Genomic DNA, 14,930 nt, shown 5'->3' on the forward strand with positions numbered 1-14,930 from the left:
ATTATCTGAATATATCACTGAGGCTGTCTGAATGCTGTAGGACCCATGGCAGAGCCCACATATTGTAAAGGAAATTTCTGTCCTCTGTGATCATGTAATTGCTTCACAGTAATTCCTTCTAGCAACTTCTAAGGCTCTGAAACCTTCCACATTTGGAGTAGAGTCATTGCAAAAATTCTATTTTTTCAGAAGATTGAGGAGGGAAAAGCTCTGCCATAAGCCAAATTCCTGACCTGCAGGCTTTTTGCAAGTTCTAGAAAATGCATCTAGCCCCCGTTAAGCACATCCTAACATTTAGTTCAGAGTCCAATGGTGAACAGCATAGGAGCAAGAAAGGCAAGAAGAGAAAACTTTCCGAGGGCATCTGCTAGGCCCATGTTGGCTGTCTTGGCAAGACATGTCAGGATGCATTGGTAGTGCGCAGTGAGGCTGAAGATTCCCTACTGGCTGGAACCGAGTCATTTGCCAGGCTTTCCTTGTCAGGGAGAGTTAAACCAGTCACTGATCCTAATTCTAACACTGTTGTTGCAGCATTCCAATTTTTAATCGCTACATGACTTGTCAGGTTGAATATGAGCCACAAGAATAAAATTTAAAAACCTCCTAATAATGAGGGTGTCAAAGATGACTAGCACTTGGTGTTTCTTCCATTACCTTTCCATTTCTTAAAAATGGAACTAAGGTGCAAGTGCCCTCATTTCCAAATGCCCTTTATCTTCTCATTCCCCCCACCAACAGATCTTTTCCTGAAATCCACTAAGATAGTCAGTGTAAGTAGCACAGTCCTGCACCCCTTGTACAGTGTTGGGGGAGCTTCCTTCAGGCTTAAGAGCATAATTTGAAAAGGGGTTCCCCTTCTTCCACAGTTATGGGACAATATGGTGGACAATTAGTTAAAAAAATGAATGTGCTGTATGCCTTCATCCTAGGGTGTCAGCCTCTTTTTCTAGCTGCTTTTCTCCCCTGGTTTTGAAACCTAAGAGAAGTGCACTTCCTGCCTTCAATGAGCAAGAATGAGCTGTCTTTGGTATGTCACAGTTTTGCATATTGCCAATTTGTCTGTAAATGTTTTAAATTTGCAGTAATTGTAGACAATTGAGGCAAGCAAAGTGGAAGACACCCAGAAGTAAAGGGCATTTTTCAGGCCAGTGAACTGACACACACATCCCAGTATTCCTTTCCCCATGACAGAAGATGGCTGGGAGAGATGTGCTTCATGCTGTAAGTTCCTGGATGCTGACAAACAAATCAGCTTCCAGTAGGCTCTGAGTTCTCATCTGCAATTGAACTAATTTACCGTCTTCATGTGCTGTGGGAATGAAATACAAGAATTGATTTCAAAAGACACCAGCATGCTAACAAGTATGGGTTGCTGAATGCCAGTCTTTTTCAAAAATTAGCTTACCCCTAGCAGTGTTTCAGTTCACTGATTTCTTCTTGTTTGATTATTTTGTTATAGAATGCTTAAATTCACAGTACTTTCCACAAAAGAAAATCTGCACTGTAATCTCTAATCACTGCAAAAAATGCAGGATCAGTTGACTTCATCTTGGATTGACATTAGAAGTAAATTTACAGCACACATAAAGCTACATGCAGGAAGAATTAAATGCAGTTATGACTTTAATATGGATACCAAAAACTAGAACAATTCAATATTTAAAAGTTTAATAGTATGCGGAAATTAAGTTCAGCATTAGAGCTGAGTCAAGAAAATAGAATCATCCAATTAAAAATGAAAAGACCTGGTGAATTTGTCAGTATTTGAGATGCTGGGGTTTATTTAAAATGCTTTTGTATGTTGCGTATTTTGGATTCAGCTCAATGACTGTTGCAAAATGTCATGTTTTCATGCAAAAAAAAAGTTTATCTGGGACTACAAAGGCAAGATGTAGCAGGAGAAATTGTGGTGCCGAAGCAGTGTGTGCCTCACCTCCAGACAAGGCAGCTGCTGTGGTAGGCCTGTGAATCCATCAGTGCAACTTCTGCAGCCAACACAACTTCTGAAATCCATCCCCATCTTCTCTGCAGTGGGACAGGAACAGGGACTCTAACTCTCCCAGGTGCATTTTGTATTTGGGGAAATATCCATGGAGCCTCTTCAGCCCTATCAGTGTTTTTCCTGGAAGCACATTGCTGCTCCAAAGAGCTCTTCATGGCTCCAAGAAAAAGCTTTGGTGGAAGCTGTCCTTTTATTAATAGAACAGAGAAATTTGCACGGAGTAACGTTCCTGGGTGCTTCTTTGGTCCTTCTATTTTAGTCAGCTGTTATTAAAATCTCTTTGCACCTCAGAAGTTAATCAGTGCTATGCTATCCCTTCCTTTTGGAAGCTGAAAGGTGCATCATTGAAGAGAGAACACAACAATGGTGTGATTTTACACAAAAGTAAAATTCATGGGCACTTACATGTTTTGCTACTTCACTGATGAATTATCTAGTGCAATGGCTATTGTGCTGTTCACCATCCCTGTTGCTATCTCTCCTTCCTGTAAATATGAACTGAACTAATAAGGCTTTTAAAGTGTAAATAAAATCTTTCACCAAGGAGCATTTTTGGTTCTATGTCCCAGTTTCAGAAATACACACAACTAGGATTCAACAAAACTTTCCTAACCACAAAAAGTACCAGGAAAGGGGCAGAAAAGCCACATTTTCTTTTTTAAAACTCAGAATATGGGTAGTTTGAGTCTTTGTTCGCTTTTATTCTGATCATCAGAGGTCGAGGAAAATCACACTTTTTCCTGAGTTCAGAAAAAGGTTTTATTTTTGTCATTTCTATTATGAGAAAACTGGGATGAATATGATTTTGAGTTGGGCTTGGAAATAGCTTGTAAGTTAAGTTTTGGTTTTGTAGAACAAAATGTGGTATTATCTTGGATAAAACATGCTTCTTATTATCAAAATAATGAACTTGTATAGACATGTATAAAAATAAGATTTAGCCTTTTTAATCATTCCTGAAAACCCAGGGTACCAGAACTGTTGCCTTGTCTCTGTACTACAGCTTGGTTGAGATTTTCAAAAGAGGGAAAAAGGATTAAATTTGATTAAAGGTTGCAGTGGTTCAATGTAGGGTATTTTTATCCATCCTGATTTGACTTTGTATGAGAAACTGTGCTGAGCTTGTACTTTAGCTAGCCATGCTTTACAACAGTGACTCTCTATAGAAAATTTATACATATGACATGAAACTCTCCTTTATCAACTATTCAGTAAATTATTATAAAACATTTCAGGTGTTTATCTTTGACCTCAACTTCTGTTGAATATATTGGAGTAAAATATAAATCGAAATTAACCCTACAATTTTCTGCCATTATGCAGCCAAAACTTGCCCAGCAAACCCTCTGTGCATCTCTTAGTTTCCTTCAATTTAGATTGATTATGTCTTTATACTGGGGAGAGGGCCTTCCTGATAAAAGAATGGCTTAATCTTTATTTGCCTAGAGCAGTTAGAAAAATAAGTGAAGCAAGCAGCCTCCTGTGACTGATTTCTGCTCACTTAAGGCAATTCACCCTTGAAACAGAGAATAATTGTTCTCCATCCTTTTCCAGATATTGTCTTCCCTTTCATGTATTATATCCAAATAATCTTTAAGATTTGAACATTAAAGGAATACAGAGTGAATCAAAACCATGCACCAGGCTAAATTTTGCCTACAGAGGCCTATCCGGAGTTTTCATAAAAGGCAATGGAATCCCTGCACATATCTAGGAGAAAAATTTGGTCCATACTCTCCCTAAATTCTGAATTAAAAAGAAAAAGTAAAAAAAAAAAAAAAGAAAGAGAAAGAAAAAAAAGAGGTAACCTCTGTTTCAAGCAACAGATAATAATGTGTGGGCTTTGATCGAACTACTGGGTGTCAACAGTATGATAATATTTAGAATTGTACACTATAAAGGAATTTAATTCCTATATAGTACTCTTCTGGACAAAAAATATGGGTCTGCTGTGAAAATTCCCTACTTGAGGTACCTTTTGCTTCTGTGCCTCAATTTTGTGTGGATAAGGTAACAAATGATTTCCTTCAGCACTGAGAAGGTGGACCATGCCATCTTCTCTTTTATTTAGCTCTATCTCTAAAAACAACATTGCATTCTTTCCTGCAGCTGGTCAAGTGATTGGCAATGACCAACAAGTTATATGACTTGTCTTATTCTGAAGGAACCTAGGAAACCTTTTTTTATCTGGATTAGGTCTAGCCATAATGTTCTTGTCAGGCTGAGCTTTAAACTGAAAAAACTCCTAGAAATCCCAAGTTTACTAATCCCTATTGTAAATATTTCTCTATAATTAATTTTTACATTAAATTATTGTTACTCCAGTAACAAAACTGTACCAAGGGTGGGTACAGTAATTCACCCTGAAACTTTCTCTTTTAGTGGCTTCTTCCTCAGATCTGCATCTTACAAATTCTTTTCTATCAGTGGAACTGAGGACACAGAGTGTAATGCTACAATCTTAGTCTTAAGAACTGCTTTTGAACTGCAAAATTCATGAAGTTCATCAAGCACTAATTCTTAATTTTAGGGTTGAAGGATGATACAAAGAAAAACTAAACTTTCCTGTAAGCAAATTAAAAAAAAAAAATCAGTTACAATCTAAAATTTGGAGAGTAATGTTTTTAAAGAGCTCTCCTTAGCAAGTGAAGGCTGAATGCCTGGAAATGTATTTGTTGGAAATGCATAATTGAAACTACAAGCAACAAAATGTTCAAAAGTATTTGGTTGTGTTCCTTCAAGAGCTGTAATTATATATCCTGCAACTGACTCTTTGCTGTTGCTTCGTAGTTCAGTTCTTTGTACTCTATCTGAAAATACAGCACTTATGCTTTTCACAGGAAGGGTCTTCCAGTGCCTCCACTGGCAGGGAGAGCAGGAAGAGATCTATTTCCACAAGCCATATAGCTGGGGACTGACCCAAAGCTGTAAACTGTAAATACCAAAATGGAGCACAGATAAACTGCTGATTTTATAAAAATCATGGATGTTTTAATAGGATAAGGATTTCAATTGTGCTCTTCCTTTATTTCATCATACCCACTGTGTTGGACAAATTTGTGCTGGACGAATTTGTGTCAGCTAATACAGTTCTCTGCAGGTGATTTGCAATGTGTGTGTGTTTGCTAAAAATTTTTGCTGGAAACTTCTTATAGCTGAATGTTGCTTCATCTTGCAAGGTTCTTTCAAATGCTCACTACCAGTGTCTAAGGGTGGACAATTCTTCACAAGCTGACCCTGAAGAGGTGTTTGCAAGAGAAATCTTTCATGCACCTAGGTATGATATCAAGGAGACACTGAGTTATTGTATAATAATGAGAGAAAATATGAAGATAAATAATTATCTCTCCATGAGTCTAGACCTGTAAAAGAGTGCATTTATGCATAAAACTCTGAGCAGATTAGAAATGGGTGTCATTAATCAAATTATAATATAAATTCAATTTCTGGATTTTTTTTAAGAGTCATGAATCAACTACTTTTGACTTTTCAGTCCCACTGCAACAAAACCTATGATATTTCTATAAGGGATGGTTGGTTGAGGGCATCACCTGCTAAACTCCCAAGTGGCACCAGTTCTTGCAACTGTGCTATTTCTGATTCTTCGTTTTGCCAGTATTTCCTTGACATTGACTTTCTAAAATATTATGTCCTGTTTTAAAAGTAATGATTTAATAATGAATGGGTGTGCAGTTCAAAAATCCAGCTTGCTAGCACTTCATCCTTTCTTAGCTTCTGCAGTTAGAACTGAGACGTAGTTTTACTGTGACACACTGTGAGAATCTGTATCTCATTGTTGCTTAGATCATGGATGGGCAACAATGGCTTTTTTCAGAGTTTCACAGACTAGCAAACTTAAAGTAGCTCCTTTTAATTGAAACCCAGACATACTTTTAGGTAAAAACAAAACTGAGCTGGCCTGAGTTTTTCCCAAGCCAAACAAAAGAGATTGGAACTTTCCATTGTTTTTGTCTGCCAACCATGCATTGTTAAAGGAATCGAAATAAAGAGGGAAAGGGGTCAAGGGTTATAGAGCTCATATTTCCACTCTACATGACCCCATCTCAGCAATAGTGGGACCCTCGTGATCAGTTCCTGTTGGTCTAACGGAACAGCCATTTCTTAAGAAAAGGAATTACTGCGTACAGTACCTTTGTGACTAACAGAAGAATACCCCAGCTCTTCAAAGGTCCTTTCATTACAGCCTCTGAAGAGGACTCTGACATTACTTTCTTGAGATTATAATGAAAACAGCTGTACTTGTACCAATTCCCCTTTTTATTATTTTTTGTAACAAAACAAGATTGATGCTATGCCACTTTCTGTTCTGTCATGAGAATAAGGTATCACAAATGCTAATAACTACCACAGCAGCAATATGCACTACTTTGATCTTTTCACTATTCTTTAATTTGGGCAGCTGGCCACTGAATTCCTTCCTAAAAATCTGTGCTGCCTAAAAACAAAGGGAAAAATGGCCAACAAAATCAAATGTGCACATTTAAAACCATTCATCTGACTAGTCCAATTCAAAGCCTACATGAGTAATGCAAATACGATACTTTGATTTTGTGATTCTAGGCACCGAAATCTTAATACACATTCTTCTGACGATAGATTGTGGCAGAACAAGAAACACCACAAACAACCAATTCTCATTAAAACCTAAAGTTTGTAATCCCTTCATTCTTATTGGTTGCTTTGCCAAAGACTTCTTAAGAGATTATTGAGCTTATTAATGAAAACCCAAAAGTAATTTTAAGTGATTTTTTCTACTTACAAGACAGTAAAATTAAACATGCTGTGGTTGTTAATTTTTCCAGCATCAAAGGCAATGCAAGAAGGCAGGATCTGGCAACAGCAGCTGTCAAGATTCCAAACCCAAGAAATACAAACACCTACTGTCCAAATTATTGTTGTACTGGTAGAAACAGGATTATAGTCTTTGGTGTTTCTGGTACTAAGCCAGAACAGAACTGTGTATTGCTAGTTGAATTTCTTTTCCAGTGACTCAACTTTTCACAGTGAATCAGATGTACAATTTTTCTATTCTCTGCATTTCAGTCCAGTCCCAGCTCTATCTTCACGACAAGCGTTGATAGCCTCTTGTTGAAATGAATACCACAATGAAAATGATAGTGACTGGTGGTGCTCAGAATTTGCAAGTAAAGCTCTCCAAATGAGAATTTTGGATCCTCATTTCCAACCAACAGCAAGGATTTACATACACTTACATATTAAGTTCTTTCCTGGAAGCCACAAGACAACATTTCCAAAAGCTGAAAGAAGTGTCCCATGGAAAATTCAGAATCAGCTGAAGACATAATTTTATTCCGTAAATGCTTTTGAAAATATGAATATTCTGTTCATTAGTAAATGAAATGTAATAATTTTAGAAAATTTAAGATGTAGTAAAATTTGCATGAAATGGAGTGAGGGGAAAGAAGTTCTACAAATACAGTCCCAAAAGCGAAAGCATCATGAGAGAACATCTACATGTCCAAGTTAATTCACTGTTTGGAGTGTTTTTATTCTTGGTTTCACTTCAAACAGAAACATTAAAATGATAAGTAAGGAAGCAACAGAGAAATCTGAATTGTTATTTTTGTGAGTTACTGGGAGACAAGATACTGCTTAGAGAAAAAGGAGCCTCCTGAAGTGTTCAAAAAGACAAGAACATTGTGTATGCTATAAAATGAGATTACAAAGTGGAATAAAAATTTTAGGAAGCATAAAATGAGAGGCATGAAACGGAGAGATATTTTTATATATTTCTGATATTTCTAGAGAAAAAACCATTCAGGGCAGGGGATGTATTGCAATACATTGCAACTGATTTGATTGCATATCTGCTTATGCCTATGCTTATGTTCAGACTCACAAAACCAAGTGCATCTTGCATGTTTGTGAACAGGCTGGGGCAATTTTGTTTACACTGATGTAGTAGCAACTGTGGTCATTCTGCAGCTGTGTTTTCTGAATGCAGCTTCAGTTTGGAAGGGGAAGGAGGGAATGCAGCAGGGTGAATGGAGCCTTGCAAACAAGCTGTTACTGGAATTGATTTGTGTTGCATTACAGGGCTATTCATGACTCCTGTGCAATTTCTCTGCACATGATGTAGTTTTTGTCTACAAATATAGCTTTGAGTATGCCTAGTTACCTTTGTCCGAGCATTTTTTTGTGCTTTAGGCCTGGTTTTGCTGCATAAACAGTTCCTGACAGTGGTTTGGTCATGCAGCACAGTAGCTGCCTGGCTAGGTATGTTTGACATACAGAGCAGATGGTTATGACTGTGAAAGCCTTCCAGAGGCCACACACCACTGGGCATCTATATCGAATGGTGCAGCTGTTTTCCAGGGCTTGTAGTGCAAGAAAACCTGAAAAATGAGGAGGGAACATGATTGTACAGACTGGAAATCACAATAATTCTACAGATTCAACCTAATGAATTAGGTGTGGTGCTCCTTGCCATTCCAGCATCAGTAAATTCAATTCAAGGAGCTATTCTCATTAACAAATTCATTGAAATTGTCATCTGGAGGCCTCCAACCTCACATTTTGCATCAGTGATTTAAGCTCAGGAACATGTTTATCAACTTCAGAGATCAGTATACCAGTACAGACTTATTACTGCAAACTCTTTGGAGTCAGCAACCTCTTTTTGGGAGAGAATATAAATGTGTGACATATGTCCCAAAATATGCTTCTAAATCTGCAACAGGCTATTCATTATACTCTGTAGCTGTGTCTGTATCGATACAGGCACTGGAGCAATGGCAGCTGGCAAAAACTAGGTATAGTAATAGACAAAACAAGGGCTGCAATAGAAGCAGAGAATCATGCTGCATGACTAAGGAATATTGCACAGAATGGGACAGATATGGGGCAATAATTCAAAAGTTAAACAGGATAAGAGAGATCCTGTACAGAGTAGTATCTGCATAGTGTGCCCAAGAGTAGAAGAAAGCCAGCTGGGGTAGAGAGCTTCAAATTTGAACTCAGAAGATGTTATAAGGTAGTAGACAGTAGGGAAAAGGATGTAATATAGAAAAAGGGCATTAGTGAGACCACTCTCAAAGCCAATGATTGACTGAAAGGGACAGATATAATGACAGCAGAGCATTAAAGACAAGAACTGTAGAGTATCAGAAAATTCTTAGTTACCTTAGACTGTAAAGTAAAAAGACACATGCAGGACCTGCCTGATCATTCCAGTATTTGAGAATATGTTTCATACTAACTCTTTTTTTTTTTTTTTCTCCCTCCATACTAATGGCTTTTTCTTACAACAGTTTATTTATTCCTGCTGAGATATGTACACATACACACGTACACACTGCCTCACACTCCTCTACAGCTAAGCATGACCCAGAGTACAATTTTATCTTCTGCATTTGTTCAGATTCCTGGAAAAATGCTCAAGGGAGGCAGTGCAGATCTGATATATGGATGCCAATTTGTCCCTCTGTCTTAACAACACAGCCAAGGTCTGACCTTCCCCAGCTTCCAGGGGTTTCTGAGTAGAGGAAGGAAAAAAAAAAGATCATCAGATGATTATAGATGAAAAAAGCCCTGAAAATGGAAAAATGTTAATTGATATGTCATATATCTGTAAACCATTTGGATTTTTACTTACCTTTGCAAGCTTAAGATATTTGGATGAGGCACTGGGACTACACAGGTTTTAAAGAAAGGTGTATAAGTAGCTGTAAAGGAAGGTGCAGTATCTTTTTCCTAATAAGAGATTTAAATGATTTTTTAATATCTTTTGTGAATCACCACTAAAGGAAGTGGCAACTTCTCAAGCTTTTGGAAAAAAAGAAGGAAACAAAAGAAAAGCCTTTAGATGCCCACAGTAGGTGGCATCAGCTACTGACCTACCTACTAATAAGGCAAATGAAAGGAAAACAGCCTGAGAGGAACTAAATAGCAGAGAGCCAAAGTCTTGAGGGGAGAACAGGCAAAAGAGGCATACAGTGCTTAATTCACCCTGACTAAAAAGCTCTGTCAAACCACAAGTTGAAGATGCTACCATTACAACAGGAAAAAATAGTTAATTGCATTATACTGCTTTGACTGGAGTACTGCTGCTTCTGAATTGCTGAACATGGCTCAAAACAGAAAGACTAATAAGAGTCTTTAAGAAAATAACATATAGCCTGGGACCAAGCACTAGGTCTAGTCAGGCTTCTGCTTGCTCTTACACAAGCTCAGTCCTAGTGGATGATCTACGTAAAATAGCTCAGAAATCAAATTAACTGAGATGGTCTGGCTTCAAACCCAGCACCTTGTGCAGTAAATAGAAACATGGGACAGAATAAATTAAACAGAAAAGTCAGAATCATAAATGCCTTCCTTGGCTGCTTTGGAAATGTGCGATGCTTATTAGAGTTTCTAAACCTGTTCCTGTCCCTTAAAGCCTCACTGGAATATATCGAAAACAGATTTCCTTAGAACCTGATTACTTTTCCTGCACTCCCTTCTAAGCAAATAGAGGCTTTTAATTTGTCTTTAAAAATCATAAACTTTGCTCTTAAGCAGTTCATTGTTCCACTTTTTACATTTACTGTAATATCAACATTAAGGGTTTGATTAATTTATGTATATATTTAATACTTGGGTTGATGTATTTTTGATAATTCTATATTATTAAATTTATAGATATATATTTAATATATAGGTAATATCTGGTGAAAACAGTGTCCTGAAAAGCCTTTTTAGGAAGTTTTTTAGACATGGGACAGTTCTGCTACTACTGGTATAACCCCACATTATTTTTGGTTATTTATTTTCCACTGTTACTTTGGCATTTGACTCATCTTACATTTATAACATGCATCATTTGGTTTGCTGCTTAACTCTGATATAGTACAGAAGACACAATGAAAATATTTTTAAAAAAGTGTGTAGTTTTTAACCCATCATCCTTAGGGGACAAGAGGGTTGAAGCATCTAGGTCTTCTTGCAAGTTTCCCAGTTAAAAAAAAAAAAAATAAAAGAACAGAAACATCTATGTAGAATTCTTGCCTTTTTGTTTGGACAGATTCTTGCAATTTCTTCCCATGGCTTTAGTGACTTGTGGAAATTTCTCATATAGTCCGTACCATCAGCAGGATTCTTTCCCAGATTTCTCACCCTTTTTAATTTGTATCCCCTAGTTACCTGCTCTATCCTTTCCTTCCCCCTCCCTTCTCCAACACTAATAGGCCTGCTGGAATCCACCTTCTAAATGAAATCAGTCAAGTCACCTCAGCTTTGATTGCCTTATTCCCATGCTGTAGAATGAAAGGACTTTGTTGAATCAAAAATGTTCTACATTCAGTTGTCATAAATAACAATGCACAGCAAAGAACTTAAGCTATCAACATAAACAATACAATATGAAAGTGTGCTACAAACCAGATGCTTCTTTATTTCTGCCCAAACAGTTTGAAGAGCCTGTTAAAATGCTTCAAGTTGCTGTTTACAAAGGGTCAAACGAACATTTTTCAATGCAATGTGTCCCTTCTGGTTCCTTAATGATTAAATACAGTGGAACAATAGCCATTTAAAATAGCAAAAGAATATCTGATGATTTTTTCTTGTTAGGATTGTTAAAATAGGAGGAGTTGAAAAGCTTTGTGTGAGGTGAGAGAATAATGCTCTGACAGCATCAGAGCCACCTCAGAGATTTTGACAATTTGTCAAAAATCATTGCACTTTTCAAGTATCCTTTTGCAGGACACTTGGGAAAATACGCAGCATCTTTCCTTTGCTAAGATTGGCAAACACTTTTTCCCACTATACCCCCAAAATGTTGCATCCTGTGTCTGCTCCGCCTCCCTTCCCCTCCTCCCCCCAAATGAGCAATCTCAAACACAGATCTTCCTTCCTGGAGGAAACAACCAATCCAATTAAAATCTGTCTACTTGTGCTGTTGAAAAAGGGTTCTCTGTAGCCCCAAGACTCCAGATTTGCCTCCCGGATTCTGCTCCTGCCGTCCTGCTCGTCTATGCCAGGATTCAGCCTAGTGGAGGTATTTCATTTGGCTGAATATCATTAAATTGCTGCTCTTCTGAGTTTTGTTGGGAGAGCTTCAACCTTTAGAATCCACTTTCACCTGTTAAATAGAGCTGAACTTCACTGAAAAATACCCTGCATTTAAGCAAAGACACCCATGCAATTGGAATGTCAAATGTGACCTAAGATTGAAGCTGATCTTGTTTGCTAAGAAAGCCAAAATTAAAAAGAAAAAAAAGGGGAAAAATGGTAAACAATGCCTTGGTTCTACATGGTCTGGAATAAAATTGTATTTCTTTTCACACTTTATCAAAGCCTTGTCAGGATCTAGAAAAACAGAGCTATCAGGCCACTGTATTTCTGTTGCAGCTCCATGTAGTATTGGTAATTGTGACTTCATTCTTACCAACAATCCATACTTAAACCTTGCAGAGCAGTATTTTGCTGTACAATAAAAATGATACCAGCAACATTTCTGTTAAATTCACATCATCATGTAGGAGACACTGACTTTTTGTGTAAATATACACAGCATGCAAACATCAAAATAGTCAAGGAACAGCAATAACAGGTAATAAGTTTTTGCTGTATGAACTTCCTTACTTAGTTACTCAACTTCCTCACGTGCCAGGAGCTTTATAAAGCATATAAATAATAAATGAGATTCTTATTAAATGGAATCAATTTAGATCAGGTAAATAATTGTTTTTCTTAAGAAATTGCCAGTTCATGATGATTTATATGATAGGTTTCACATTACTTCTAAGTTGAATGCTTTTTTCAAGAGAGAAATTCTTAAAACTCCTTGCCTCCATAGAGGTAAGTTTATACTCCTGCCTTTGTATGTGGGGCAGGAAAATACAGGGAACCTTCTTTCCTACTTTAAAGCCTTCTCAGACAGGACAGAGGCCTGGGAGTCCCTAATTCTGGTAAGAGCAAAATCTTCTTTCCTATGCTTGGTGTCCTAAAAGGGCCATGAAGTTGCTGGGGGTTATCAACTATAAACCAGTCTGCAAAACTGGCAGGACATAAAGTGGTTGGTGGTGCACTGGTGGGGTTATTCTCATTTGGATTTGACTGCAGGACTTTTTCAGTACCTGTGGGACTGCTGTGAGACAGAGTGGAAAAGGGTTTTCAGTCTGTGTGGTGTAGAGCAACGTTCAAAGGTCTCTGCTAGCCTGTTAGAAGATTTACAGGAGTTTCTGGTTATTTGGGAGAGAAATAAGAAAAGTGTAGAAGGAGCTGCATGTACATATGGATACATAGATGTATGAAAGTTATATAAAAGTATTATAAAAATGTGGATGCTGGTCAGGTGCACAGGTCTTCCAGCGGCTTCCCTCTGTCTGCAGCCCCAGATTTATTTTGTAGACTCCCCCTCTTCTCCCTCCTTCTCACTAAACCCTCACCGATGGGCTCAGACTGCAAAATTTGGGGCTGGGATGCCCAGTCAGATGATGGCGCAATTTTTTGATAAAAATTAAGCAAAACAAGTAAGAAAAGGTCACGAGCATGTTGCGAATCCCACTAGCTATCACAGATAGGTACAATAGCCAGGCTGCCTCTCAGACTCCATTTCCACAGATAACAACTGCTGCCCATTAGGCCCAGCTCTGCTGCAGACATTAAGCTCTTTGCACTGCATGAACCCATGCTAAGTAAAGTGCATCACTGTAACTGACTTTCTACATCTCTACCTTAGCTTCCCCCAAGAACTATTGTAAAAATAATGGCATTTGTTCATTATTGTTCCTGCTTTAGCTCTCTTTAATTACGTATTTGTCCATCCCGGCCTTTCTGCCTTCAAGAGCAAGTTCTGAAAGTACACAGGAGAGAAAAATCTGTAGGTTTTACATCCCAGCAAAAGAGTTTCCTGTCCTTAGGTACTGTATTCCAGCTTTGTTGGAAATGTGGAATAAAATATTGGCCTTCCAAGGATTTATGCCAAATATACATTGTTAAAGTGAACAGAAATTTTGGCCAGGATCCTTTGATATATAGGGTACAAGCCATTTAAGTTTGGTTAGGCTTCTTTCCAAGCTTCAGAGAGGATCTAGTGAAAAATGAAACATATTAAGACTGTGGCAGACCCCTAATATTCGGCCTACATTAATTCTAATATAATGATGTCATTCAGGTTGCAGAAATAGTAGCTAAGCACCAAGTGGTTTGCTTAGAGGATAGTAACAGGTACTACTAATATTAAAAATCATTTTATAATTAAACAAATAGAATGACAGGAGATTATCAGAATTTCCTTAGCTGAAATCAATCCTGCCTTCAGGCAAAATGATGGGCTAGATGATCCCCCTTTCTGACTGTTATAGTGTGATTAATTCTATGATTTTCTGATCCACTTTCCTCAATTTCTTTTGGGAAATCATGTGTCTATCTGTGAATATGTACAGGGCACTAAAGAAGTTTTCTCACAGCTTTCTGAACCTTCCAGGAAGAGAAGTTTTAGACCATCTCCTCCTTGCACAGAGGACGTACAAGTAGGGAACGGAGAAAATGAGGTATTAGCTTCTTTCATTCATCCTCCTTTTGACCCTTTGCCACCCTGTGCAGACCTGCCAGCCAGCACTAGCTCAAAGCGGAGACTTGGTGGAAGAGAAGGGGATGGTATATTTTGCTTCCTTTTAGGAAGGTTACAGTACAGTCCTTGCATGCACACTCACCTTTCTCCACTTAAGTTGAAAGTCAGTCCTTTATGACTTCACATCCAGGAACATTTCATAAGATCATTTTTCTCCTTGATGTTATTTGGGCTTACGAACATTTTTTTAAAGGTACCTTTAGTTTACAGAACCGGTAATTACCTCTCCCTGGGTAGCTTCCCAGAGAGTTTTTACTTTTCTCTGCTGTGTGTATCTCTGTTATAAAATTACTTTATTTTTCCCTATGTTTCATAGAAGAGTTAGTAAGATCA

General features: G+C 37.8%; 1 long non-coding RNA gene across 1 annotated transcript in view; it reads right to left on the minus strand.

The window, feature by feature from the left end:
• Positions 1 to 6,262: 6,262 nt before the first annotated feature.
• The window catches only part of LOC121671107, an 86,304-nt gene continuing 77,636 nt past the window's right edge, over positions 6,263 to 14,930 (minus strand). The window contains exon 5 of the long non-coding RNA XR_006018391.1: positions 6,263 to 9,518. This is a non-coding gene — a long non-coding RNA (uncharacterized LOC121671107). The remainder of the gene's footprint in view (positions 9,519 to 14,930) is intronic.

Source organism: Corvus kubaryi, unplaced genomic scaffold (assembly GCF_017639235.1).
Source record: "Corvus kubaryi isolate FWS band 111438036 unplaced genomic scaffold, C.kubaryi_AGA036_p1.0 37397, whole genome shotgun sequence".
NCBI lineage: Eukaryota > Metazoa > Chordata > Aves > Passeriformes > Corvidae > Corvus > Corvus kubaryi.